The sequence below is a fragment of the Daktulosphaira vitifoliae genome, unplaced genomic scaffold (assembly GCF_025091365.1).
Source record: "Daktulosphaira vitifoliae isolate Bord-2020 unplaced genomic scaffold, ASM2509136v1 Scaffold_2, whole genome shotgun sequence".
In the NCBI taxonomy this organism is placed as follows: Eukaryota; Metazoa; Arthropoda; class Insecta; order Hemiptera; family Phylloxeridae; genus Daktulosphaira; species Daktulosphaira vitifoliae.
In genome coordinates, this window is record NW_026099573.1 from 1234206 (window position 1) to 1246927 (window position 12722).

A 12722-nucleotide genomic window follows, 5' to 3' on the forward strand; every position below is an offset into this window, starting at 1 on the left:
TTTTTTTTTTTGTGTCCGTCATTACTTTTTATCAACTCTCACTGGACCGATATTTCTCAACAATACGTCAAAAAATCACAAATCGTAACTAGTTGAAGACATTACCTACAAAAATAGAAAATTTTGCTCTCGTTTCCCGTAAATAGTGAAAATCCTCCAAAAAATTATGATTTTAAAATCCATAAATTTCGATATTTTTTGACTTTTTTTTTCTAAAAATTGCCATAACATAAAAATAATTATTTTTTATATTGTAACCTTAGATATTTTTCTTCCATTTGATATAAATTTTTTGAAAATCTAACCCTTTATCTGCCCACAGAGGGTATTCTAAATAGCAACTTCTGCACAAAAATTTAACTTTTTCAACTTAAGTTTTGAAAATGTTCCGTAAATACTTCGAGTTTCAGACATAAGTTAAAATAAAAATAATTTTATGCATTATAAGTTACAAAAAAAATTTTTTTGTTCCGACGACTTATCTTCTATGTGCAAATGGTTGTCTTAATTAAAAAACATACAATTTTGGTGTTAAAATTTACAATTTCAGATTTTATTAATGAAACTATTCAATTCAATTTTTGAAAATTTTCAGGTAATATTGACACTTTTATTTAATTTTAAATTAAAGCTTATATAATATACTATACTATGAAAAAAAATATTGAGATATAGTGAACATGGTTATCACATTGAAAAATACGCTATTTTTGTGTTAAAATTTTGGGTTTTGTATTTTAATTTATTTTAAGATACCTTATAATGAGGTACACTGATTTTCATTAATATTATTAAATACTAATTGACATAAAGCTTAACTTATTTCAATTTTTTTTTCTTTTAAGTCGAAAAAATTAATTTTAACATTTAAATCAGATTAAATTGCCAATTTTACTAAAATATGAATGCAACGAACGTTTGCGTAAAAACGTTTCAGTAAAAATCATTGCCACAGGCAATGTTTTTTTTGCAATTTTTCCTTAATTTTTTTTTTAGTTAGAATTTTGCTTTTGAATAATCCACCAATTTTTTAAAATTAAACACTATCTACAGATTTGCATTGAAGCGTTTCTTATGATAGTGATTTTAATCACGGTCATCTATACTAATCCCAACTATGCCACGTTCACACTGTGCACAGTTTTTAATTTTTGAGTTACGTATATTTCTTGAATTATGAGATATTAATTACTTTTTAGAATCATTCCTAATAACTTATTTATGTAATCGATAACAACATGTGGATCAGTACTGCGGAAGTAGTTCTCACTATTATATCTAGGCGGAAGAAGGAATGCATCTGAAGAATAATAAATGTAACAGTAACAGGGTTGTTTTATGTCCTGTCATTTTCTTAAATATATAATTTGCTATTTTATGAGTTAGTTAAAATGTATGTTGCTATTTAAAAAAAAAATAAGTTGACACCACTATTAGTCATAAAAGTTGATTCTAAAAAGTTAGCTGATAAATTAAAAAATTAATTTAGTATTGTATTTATTTTATTAATAATATCGAGTGATTTATGGTAAACTGATTACTCTGTGTTGTGCACTTTATTCGTCTTGTTGTTAATGAGTTGATTGATGTAAGGGGAATTTAAGGTTGTTATTATTTGAATATAATGCAAAATTGCCCACGTGCTGTATTATATATTTAATGACTTTAAAGGTAAACATTATAATCAAATTAAACATTTTATTAACAAAATGTCAGAAGTATTCTTAATCGCCTAATAGATATATTATAAATAATAGTTATTTTTATTTCATTTTGAAAATTGAATATAACTTTTATTTATACAAATTAAGTTGTTTTCGTTTAATAATATTTATTTTTATGTTACTTTATTTTGTATAATTTCTTTATGTAGTCTGTGTATTCATTATTTCTGTTTTTTACAAAATTAGAACATCTTAATTGAGAAATATAAATAGAATTTCAATTATTCAATTTAGTATCGTATGTATTAATAAACAACCCGATGCAAATTTTCTAGAGACCCTTTTCATTCAATTAAAATTTAGTATCTTTAAATTAGGTCAGAAAACGCTAATGGCAATAATCATGATTTTCATCAAAAGATTTAAATGTCTGAGTTTATGTCTAGTGCTGTTGGCTGCTGCTGAAAATTTATGAATTATATTACTAAATTTAATGACAACTTTCTATGTTCGAATAAACATAAAATAATGAAAAATTCTATATATTTTGAACGCTTTGAAGTTTTATATTGAAATTTAAACACTACATACAAAGCGATGGCGTATTTGAAGGGGGTCTTGGTATCCTCACATTTTAAAGAAATTATATTTATTATATCAAGTCGCAACATCCAAGTTAGATAAAAGAGTGGAGAATTGACCACTCAGCGTTTTGAAAATTATCTCGACCTTCATCATCTTAAAAATGCTTCCGGCGCTTAGGCGTAAATGTTTTTTACATAGTCATTATATAGCAATTACAAAACTTTGATTACAATAGTATATTTTTTTGAGTCGTTATGAAAATAATTAAAATTTGAATTGTATACAGTTTTCAACATACATTTATACATATATTTTTTTAGTCTTATGTTTATATATTATATTCATCCTGTCTGACCTAAGATTAATACTTTATAATTCATAGCATAGTAAATTATACATCTGTTATGTCGTCTTATATCATAAAGTGGTTTATATCCTATTACTGCAAAACATATTTAAGAAGAAAAACGTGTAAGACGGAATATAACAAAAAAACTACAAAAAATATTTTATCTTCAATATTTCCTAAACCTTACCTTAGAACTACCCAAGTTTTCATATATATGTTATGACTTTTTACATAGTTATAGTTAAAAAATTAGGTAGATAACAATAAGCTGTACATTCTAGATATACATTTTAGATACTGCATCATTTAACTTTAAAAGTGATATTAATTTAATTAATATTTTTGAAATTTTATTTAATTTTACTATAAAACTCTTAGTTTACATATTTTTTCTTATTCCAATTGCCAATATTTCCTTGATTTTTAAAAATCCAGTAAATTAAAAATAAATTAAGTTAGTGTGGTATGTTTTTATAATAAATTTTGTTAGATTGTCCCCACTTTCTAATGTTTGGCCCGTATTAAATGTTATCAAGTTACATTAATCGAACAATGATCAAAATTACAAAAATGATATATGATATTGTACCTTGGAAAACGTCTATAAATGAAAATATACTCCTTGATTGAAGTTTTATTATGCCTTAAGATCTCTTCCAGTACTTTGTTATTGTTTATTAGAAAATGACAGAAGAATAATAGGAATCCTCGGTATACAATTTTGATGAAAAAATTTACTCTTGCTTTGCTCTGAATAACCCGAATTCCCTACAAAATTATTATCCTGAAAATATAAAACATTTGCTTAAGTTTAATGTGACATTTGTACACTGTTGTCTGTAATTCATTTTATTTTATTTTCATTTGATAGTTTTTTATTTTTATAGAATGAATATAATTTCTACGTTTAACAGTGTATTTTTGCCGTTTTTTTATTGATATGATCTAGTTTGTATTGACAAACACTATGCAAGTGAGTGAAATTATTTTAAAATTGATTATGAAAAATCTTTATTTGAAGCGTCTGTTAACGAAATGCGTTACATAATACTGAATAAATATTTAAAATCATTTCGAAATTAAGATTTCCTTATTTTTTATTTGTTGGTTGAACCATCTGAATTATTGTAATTATAATCATTGGCTATTTTATATTTTAAAAATATTCTAGTAAAATATGCTCTATAGTATAAAATGTTCCATTGATTTTCTTAGGTTTTTCCTTTTAAATCTCCGGGGAGCGTCCTATAGAGAGAAACGACAAAACTTAACGAATTCGTTTGTCTACATGAATACATATTTATACTTTTTTTTTTCATACATTTCCTAAAAAAATAACTCTATTTACTCGTCATAGTTTTCTTGGCAAGATAGCAAAAATATGAGATTAAAAAAAAAATGTACGTTTAAAAAAGTCGTTGCTCTTTACCCTTTTCCCTTTACTTATCAGACGCTAATGGCTGTTAGTAAAATAGTTTCTCTGGTTATAATTATTCGAAACGTAAACACAAGCAGCTATCGACACCATCGTATTAGTCATTGAATTCATAATATTTCTCTATAATAAAACAATTGTTGTACCATTGACTAAAGAGAAATACAAATGCGTTGTGTTTTGCAAGCACAACACTTTTGAAACATAAAATTTAACTTGGTTGTATTCATGTATATTTGTAATTACTATTGTGTCGTATAAAATGCGAAAACTGTGTGTTTCGTTTCCTTTTTGTTTAAGTGAAAACTATATATATATATCTATCTATACATGTATGTGTATCGGAATATTGGCAACGTTGTAATACAGTAGCCGACTTAGTACATGTGTGTTTACGAGCGGCGACGGAATGTCGTAATATATAATTCTGGGCTCTACACAGCGTACATACATGTATATACATACATCAAACCCATGATATAAAATAATATCACCACTCTACACAATGTACGGCTATTTATACGTTAGGGGTTGTTCCACAATGTATTATAAATTCTATTGTTATTATTTTTTCATAATAAAAAAAAAAACATTAACTTTTCCGATTTAGTCTTACAAAAGTTTACTGTAATCTTTCGTTTTTTTGCTGAACATTAAATGTTTACATTTATCGTTGGGGGATTCGGCATTAAAATAAAACCTACTCCAAAGTTTTCCAAAAACAGACTAGCTATTTTCAAGATTGACTAAAAGGAGACTTTGTAAGCTCTATTCAAGGACTATGGGCGTCGAGTTTCGTGTATAGACTATGTGACACGAGTCACGGGGGTCGTAACGTGGGTTACAGTGCGCATTGTAAAACGACAATTCGCTCGTAAAAATTCTATTGGAAGTGTGTAAGGTATGTTGTTTTGTTAAATGTCCAAGCTACTTTTTTTTTGATGTACTACCTTTTATCTTTCTGTCTATTGATATTGCTTTAGTTCTCTTTTCAGGTGGTTACGAAAAATTCTCTTAGATGTTTGAAGTTCATCTTAATTTATTGTCTATAAAATATCCCTTGTGTCTTAAAAAAAAAAGTGTACGTGTCATATCATACAAAATTCAATTGTTTATTTTCATGTATGTTTCATCGTTATATATTTCACATATATTTATATCAGTATATTCAAATTTTAGAACATCAGGAAAAAATAATCATGAAATTAAATAGACGTACACCTATAATAGTTTATTTTCAACCGAAAATTTAAAAATATTCGTAAAAAACCAAAGTTACAATTCCTGATTTTGATTTTTGTTTTGTTAAATGGTGCGTAGCGAATGAAATGTTAACACTTTGAAAACTGTCCAATCACAATAAACTTGAGTTGAATTGAGTTGCAAGTTCGGAATGTATACCCTCAAACTACTCAAATATCATTTTAAAAAGTTATACTTTGGTAAACGATTTGATTAAATCCTATTTCTAGAATTATTTATTTGAGCACGTATCTCTTTTTAATATAAAAAGATAGGTTTTTATATCCAAAACTTTAAGATAGTAAGACAATCTTACTATCTTGAAGTTCACGTTTACTATTGTGGCCGGGGTGTGACTNTTGTCTTACTATCTTGAAGTTCACGTTTACTATTGTGGCCGGGGTGTGACTACTAGTGGTCATCTTCATCGTCATTGAGTCCTACATTGATATAATTGCTCCTTACTCGTAGCTAACGCTAAAGTTCATTCAATGTATTATCTCATATATATTTTTACTTGTTGCAAACTACAGGGGGGGCTCTACATATCCAACAGGTTAATAAATACGAATATCAGTAATGTCTTTTGCATGCAAAATTAATTATTCGTTTTATTACATAAATAATTCAATTCTATGTGATGACGACAAACATTTTGGTGTTTTGTGTAAACGTATCATTTGAAATTTGAATGTGTTTACACTTAAAAGCTCTAAATAATATGCATCCACAATGACGTACGTTAAAGTAGGGTTCTAACCTTCCTGAAACTAGTTTAGCTATATAGTGATAGGCGGGGATGATAGACGATGTTCCCTATGAGTTTATTATAAACCTGTAGTGAATATATCCGAACTAAATTTTAGGTTATAGAAATTCTTTAATATGTCAAAACAAAATAATTTGTACATAAAGTTTAGGGGGAAAAAGTTTGACTTTAAAAAAATTGATTATTTAGTTTCACTGGCGAACAGAGGCAATATAAGCCAGTTAGCTATTTAGTTTATCAATATCTGAGATTAAAATAAACTTGAAAATTGCTTTCTCTGTATAGATACAATTTCTGCACAAAGCATATTTTACTTTTATACGAAAATTGAATGAAAATTTGTACTTAAAAGTTATTTTTACATTTTAATGGAAACCCAAAATTTTGTTTGAATGATGAATTTCAATTAAATAAAGTCGACGAAATAAAAATGTTATAAAATATATTACTATTTTGAATTTTGCTAACTTGTAATAAGGTTTGTTGTTTTAACAAGCAACGTTATTGTATTGGAAAAATAAATGGAAAAGCAATTTTCCCAGGCATCGGCTGTTGTTTTATATCCTTCCCCCTTTTCCTCTTCTTTATTTCAGCTTCCTTGACAAGAACTGGTAACAATTAACTATATTATTAATTATTATTGATTACCGTCAACGTTTACTTTTCCATGAACCTAATTGTTTTCGTTTGTCATTTTTCTCAGACTTTATTTAGATTGATTTAAATTTTTTATTATTACTTTTTAATTTTTTTTTCCAAACCTAAATCTTTTAAAAATATTGACAATAAGTATATTACATATTATTTTGATATAATATATTTTTTAATTTAAACAATTTTTTTATTGTTTGCATATTTTTATATAATGTCATAGTTGTCGAAATATGTATACGCTATGTTTTACTAATTATATATCTATTTAATTTATAGTTCATTATTTTTATTATTTTTTAATTTTTAAATAATATAATATCAATTTATTACAAATAATGAATATGTTTGTTGAGGTTTTATTTTATTTAATAATTTCTAAGATCATGGTATTGATTCTAATAATGCAAGAATTTTATATTAATATATATATTTATATATTGAACCACTAATAGTGATTTAGTATAAATACCAACAGTCCAGAAATACTCCAAAATAAAAAAAAACATTATTAATAATTGTAGTAATATGATTATAAAAAAACAATCATATTACAAATAGTTGAGAATATAATTTTCAGCTTAAATAATTAAATAGTAAATGAATGGGGTCTTCTCGATTTTTTATTTTTCCCCCTTTACCTTTATTGTCGTTGTTAATTATATAATTTAATAAAATACAATGCTTTTTTTCTTTTGAGTATTTATGTAATGTTAAATAAACAGCAGTTAAATATTTGATAACATAAAGTATAAAGGATAAGCTTCAATAATTTTGTTTCTATAGATAATACTTTGAACTATATATTATCAATTTTTATTATAGAGTTGAACTTCCAATCAGTTTGATAAGCAAACATAGATTGTGTATAACTATTAACTATGTTAAATAAAATTGCATCACATTTCATTTGCTCGACTTTAAATATTTATTTTACTTTAATAGAACAATCGATATTATAGATTTAGTGTACAAGTGAATTCCAAACAAATTCGTTTATAATAATATTAACTAAAGTCGGGAAAATACTGTTTAATGTTTGAAACAGATTATTATTATGCATTTTTTGATAGTTCCACATTGAGTTTTGTATATACATTACACTATATTATTTTATTTTAATTGCATATTTTTTACTTAACCAATTTTTGTATAAAATAATGTGAAGGATAAACATGAAAATTTTATTTAAAAAAAAAATCTGTCATTATTACTGTAGTGTCAAGTTAACATAATATTAAATGTTAGTAAACCAAACTGAAATTGTATTATTTTGTGGTCTACTACAAAAACACAAGTTGTTAAATTAATTTTTTTTTTGGACATTTTTCACCCATAGTATGTATATATATATATATATTATTTTGTTGTAACATATGGTTAATTTCTACACTCATTTTACATAAGTTTATATTATACTTCGTTAATGAAGTTTGCCTGTAATAATATTATATAGGCTAGAGGGGTTTTCTAGGCGTCTTTTATACTGTATTGGTTATTCCCATTAATCTACTAGTTTAAGTGTACACGGATACTTCGCTTTATTACTAAGCTGATGTTAACCAAATTATGATGAATTTGTAATATTCGTATAAAACTTGATGAAATAATGAGATTAAAAGTTGTGTTACTTTGTGATTAAATTTTTATTTATATGAACAAGTCTAAAATTAGTATAGAAAAAATATTTATTTTATTATTTTTTAAAAATATTTTAGCTTCGATGCGAAGCGGAGAAGGTATTAATTTTACTATGATGTGTTTTTTTTATTATTTTGTTATTTTAATTTATCTAATTTTTGGTATTGTTCAATTTATCCACAATAGAACTAGAGCTTGACGTATTCAAACGTAGAACGACGCATTTTGGTATTTTCACAATAATTAATAACTGCTCATATAAAGATGTCCTTTGCTCTCACAAACCATTATGGTCAACAGAAATAATTATATAAAAAGGATAGTACAAAGATACACATAGGGAGACAAAACAGGTGTATGAACAATAACAATGGTTAACTGATTGAATAGGTTTTATTTAGAAAGGCAAAAAAAATTTGTTATTATGCTGTTATCAAAATAAATTTCGGATACCAAACTTAAATCTAACATTTAGTAAATAGGAGAAAATTGTTATTTTTGGATTTTATAGGGAGCACCTAAGCCCTAAATTCCTAATTAATGTGCATCAATACTAAAAAATCCAATATTCAGGACTCAACTTGTTAAGTAAACTATGCACTAGGCCGTGACATAGTGGAGATTAATTTAAATAAAAATCTAACAATGATTAAATTTAATATCTCAATACGCTATTTTACTTATGATTATTACTATTATTTACTCCTAATTCTGACTACACTAGTTTTAGGTTTGTAAAAAACAATCAAAGTAAAAAATAAAATACATAACATAAAATCGTAATAAAAAAAAAAAAACATTTTTTTTTTTATCACTTATGGCCGATTATAATACTACAGAAATGATGAAAATTAAAAGTAAATTTCATTAGATTTTAATATGATTATTTCAAAATTGACATGATTTTAGGAACATCATAACACTTATACTCTGCCAACTTTGCTATGAAGCTAAAATAAAGTGATTATTTAGTTTGCTGCCTCTCCCAAAATAAATTCTTTTAATGCTACGGGAAAATAGACGTTCTCAACAGTTTTCTCGTTAGTATAATTTATTAAATATTCCTTATAATTATGAAAAATTAATAAGTACTTCATAAAGTTGGGCTATTATGTACTTTAAAATTTTCTTTCGCAGTTAAATTATCACGATCTATTTTTATTCTGCAGTACTGCCGCAAAAAAATGTAGCCAGTGTAATGATTCGTTTCTTTTACAATTATTTCTTATCAGTAAAAGCATTTCACGTCACGTTATAGTACCATGTAGTTTTTTTGATAAATAAAAAGGTACTCCAAACATCATTTTTTTTATTGAAGATTTTTGCATTGTCAAAAAATCTCAACACGTTTTGTTTAAAACAGTATTTGTTCAACAATCATTCGTCAGATTTTAAGCAAACATACCGTCAACCCTGAAAGAATTTTCAATGGTTTAAGTTTGTAAATATACTCGACCCTTGTGGCGTTATTACATATTGTTTGATGTTACCGGTGGAAACAATAAGCATATTTTTTCAATTTATTTTCTTTAAACTAATTGCCTCTTTTCGTTAGATTAACATCATACAATTTTTTTATATAATAATATAAATAAGGCTGGAATTTAATTTAGTTTTTATACTGCTGTGAAGTCATATGTCATTATAGGAAAAACATTCGTCGCTTCAGTTTGTAAATACTTTTCTTTGTTTTTCTTGTGTCATTGATTTAAAATATATAATATGTTTACTTTTTATTCATAAGAATTGGATTAAGTAATAAGAGTTCTATATGTATATCCGATTTTTTTCAAAAAGGTGTAATAAATAATGTACATTCTAGGACGGCGCACAGTAGGGAAAATACAAGTTCTAACTGTTCAAAAATCGAAAACTTTACTAACGTTAAAATTAAAAGTTATTAAAATATTTATAAATGGGGACTAAGTAAATATATTGTAGGGGCGATGGAACTAGTTTTACTTGTAGAATGAGAAAAACTTGATGACGGTCCTCTTGATTGTTACAGATCTATAAATCGGTTAAACTAGTTTTATGGTGATCTAATTGATATTATAAGCTAATACAATGTACTTTAAGATGAAAAAATAAAACTAGTCATTAATTAATCTTTTACTATCAACACTACAAAAAAAAACATTCAATGTTTGGTAATAATGACAGATTTTGAAACACTGCATAGTAACGGAACATCTACATTATTTAAACTAAAACAAATGAAAGCTTTTTTAATCTACTACTTGATTAAAAGAAGAAAAACGTTCTGACAATTTATATTATATAAGTTGTGAAGAGCGGAGGAAGTTGATGCTTAAAACAAGATGATCTTTAAAATGGACTTGGAAACATAGTGATGTTCATGTATTTTTCATGCAAATATTTAAAAATATATTAATCAAACATTGACTAATTGTTTAAAAATAAATTAAATAAATCGGTTTCGGTTATATAATACTAATAATGTATACAATACAATAACATACTTTTTTCAAGAACGATATAATATTGTTGTTTTATGATGTATAGTTTTAACTTGAGTGTGGATAAATAAGTCCAATTTTTTTTTATTGGAATAGCTAAGGTAAACATTACAAATAACAAGTGCTTAAAATTTCAAATTTTATTCAAATTAACTGAGTTCTGTAGGGAATTTTGAAAAAAAAAATTAAATGGAAAGGTTGATTTTTTCGTTATTGTTAATTCAAATTTCTTTATAAATTAATTTTCCTATAATTAATTGAACTAGCTTAGTTACTACAAAAGCCTAATAATTATCCATGAGTTTATGTCCAGAGGTATGCTCCTGTCTCCTAAGACTTAGGTAGTAATCAGGTCGATTTTCCTTTTTAGTTACTTTTACATTCCAATTTACAGTTTACTTTTTTAATAAACTCGGCGGCGGTAGACCAACTAAAACTATATAATACATTAAAAATTTCTTATAGGAACAAGAGCTGACTCAATTGGGGAATAAATATATAATACATTTATTAAGTTAAGCCAAATTAAGTTGAGATATGTCAACTTACTCCATGCCTAGGTTAAGATAACAATTTTGACTTTTTTTGGATACTACAGGAAATTATATTTTTTAATATGCATTTTATATAAATTTAATAAAATTCCTAAATACAAGAACTGTTAGAATGTAGAAATATATATACACATTTTTTCTTATTAAAATTTTGACAAAGTTTCAAAACTTCTGCATTTTAAACCAAAAGCAAATTACAGCTTTTAAAATGTATTTTTCTAAAGATTAAAAAAGGAAAATGTCGTGACAACTTTTATTTTTTCAACATAGAGGGCCAAATTCAAAATTAATCATATTTCCGTTAAAAGTTTTCAATTATTTTTTAATAATTGCATTGAAACGTTTTATACTATTGATATTAATCACTGTCCAATCTTATTTTATACTAGGGTATTTATGCTGCGATTATACTTGTCTTTTTTTTTTTCAATAAATTTCATTGTGTACGAATTAAAACAAGTACGACCAATAAGTAACTTTGAAAAAATGTTCAAAAACAAACTATGAAGAAATGTAGAAGTAAATTTTAATTTTAACTCGTTATTTAATTTTTTATTAAAATATTCCAATGAATTATAGCTTCTCTTTGAAGCTGAAAATGTATTGATTTTACCGTTATGTTTGTTATTTATTTTTTGTTTGTCCACATAACTCTCAGTTATCGCTAGATCAACTTAGTTGATCTATGCGTCAAAAAAATCCAAATTTTAATCTAGTTCATTCGTCTTCAAAAATTGAAAAAAATCCTTAATTAAAAATATCTTCAAATTAGGACTCTTTCAAAATGGTAATTTTAGTCATTTTTCTACATTTAGAACTGCTTTAATGTTCTTAAAAATTTAACAGTCTTTTTGTTACATACACAATATGTTTTTTAATTTTAACTTTTGAAACAGTGACGTCGGACAAGTTTTCATCTATTATGTGTCAAAGCATTTCATATGCATTTAAGCACAATTAAGTAGTATAAATTTATGAATTAAAAAGAAAAACTTTCCGATTGGTATACTTTGTAAAATCGGCTACCAAATTAAAAAAAAAATTTGTTTGAAAATAGAGAAATAAATTTATACAAATTTTACGCATCATAGTTTTCTATGTTTTCCTTATGAGTTAATTAATTTTTTACTAATGTTTGTTGAGTTTAATAAAATAAATAGATTATACTCGTCACACCAACTATTAAACACTATTGCATGCTTACCCGATGATCTCTTTTTAAATTATCATTGTTTTTAAATGTATTAAGAATTTATCCTTTATCATTTCTTGTGTTTCTTTTCATCCTTATTTATTTTCACACTGACCATTATTGTAATTTTATTTACTAATCTAAAGACTACTAAATCAGC

At 25.3% G+C, this 12722-nt stretch overlaps 1 protein-coding gene across 2 annotated transcripts in view; it reads left to right on the forward strand.

Annotated features, from left to right (window-relative positions):
• Positions 1 to 12722, forward strand: part of LOC126899293 (cytokine receptor) — a 39085-nt gene that overhangs the window by 10839 nt on the left and 15524 nt on the right. The window lies entirely within an intron of this gene.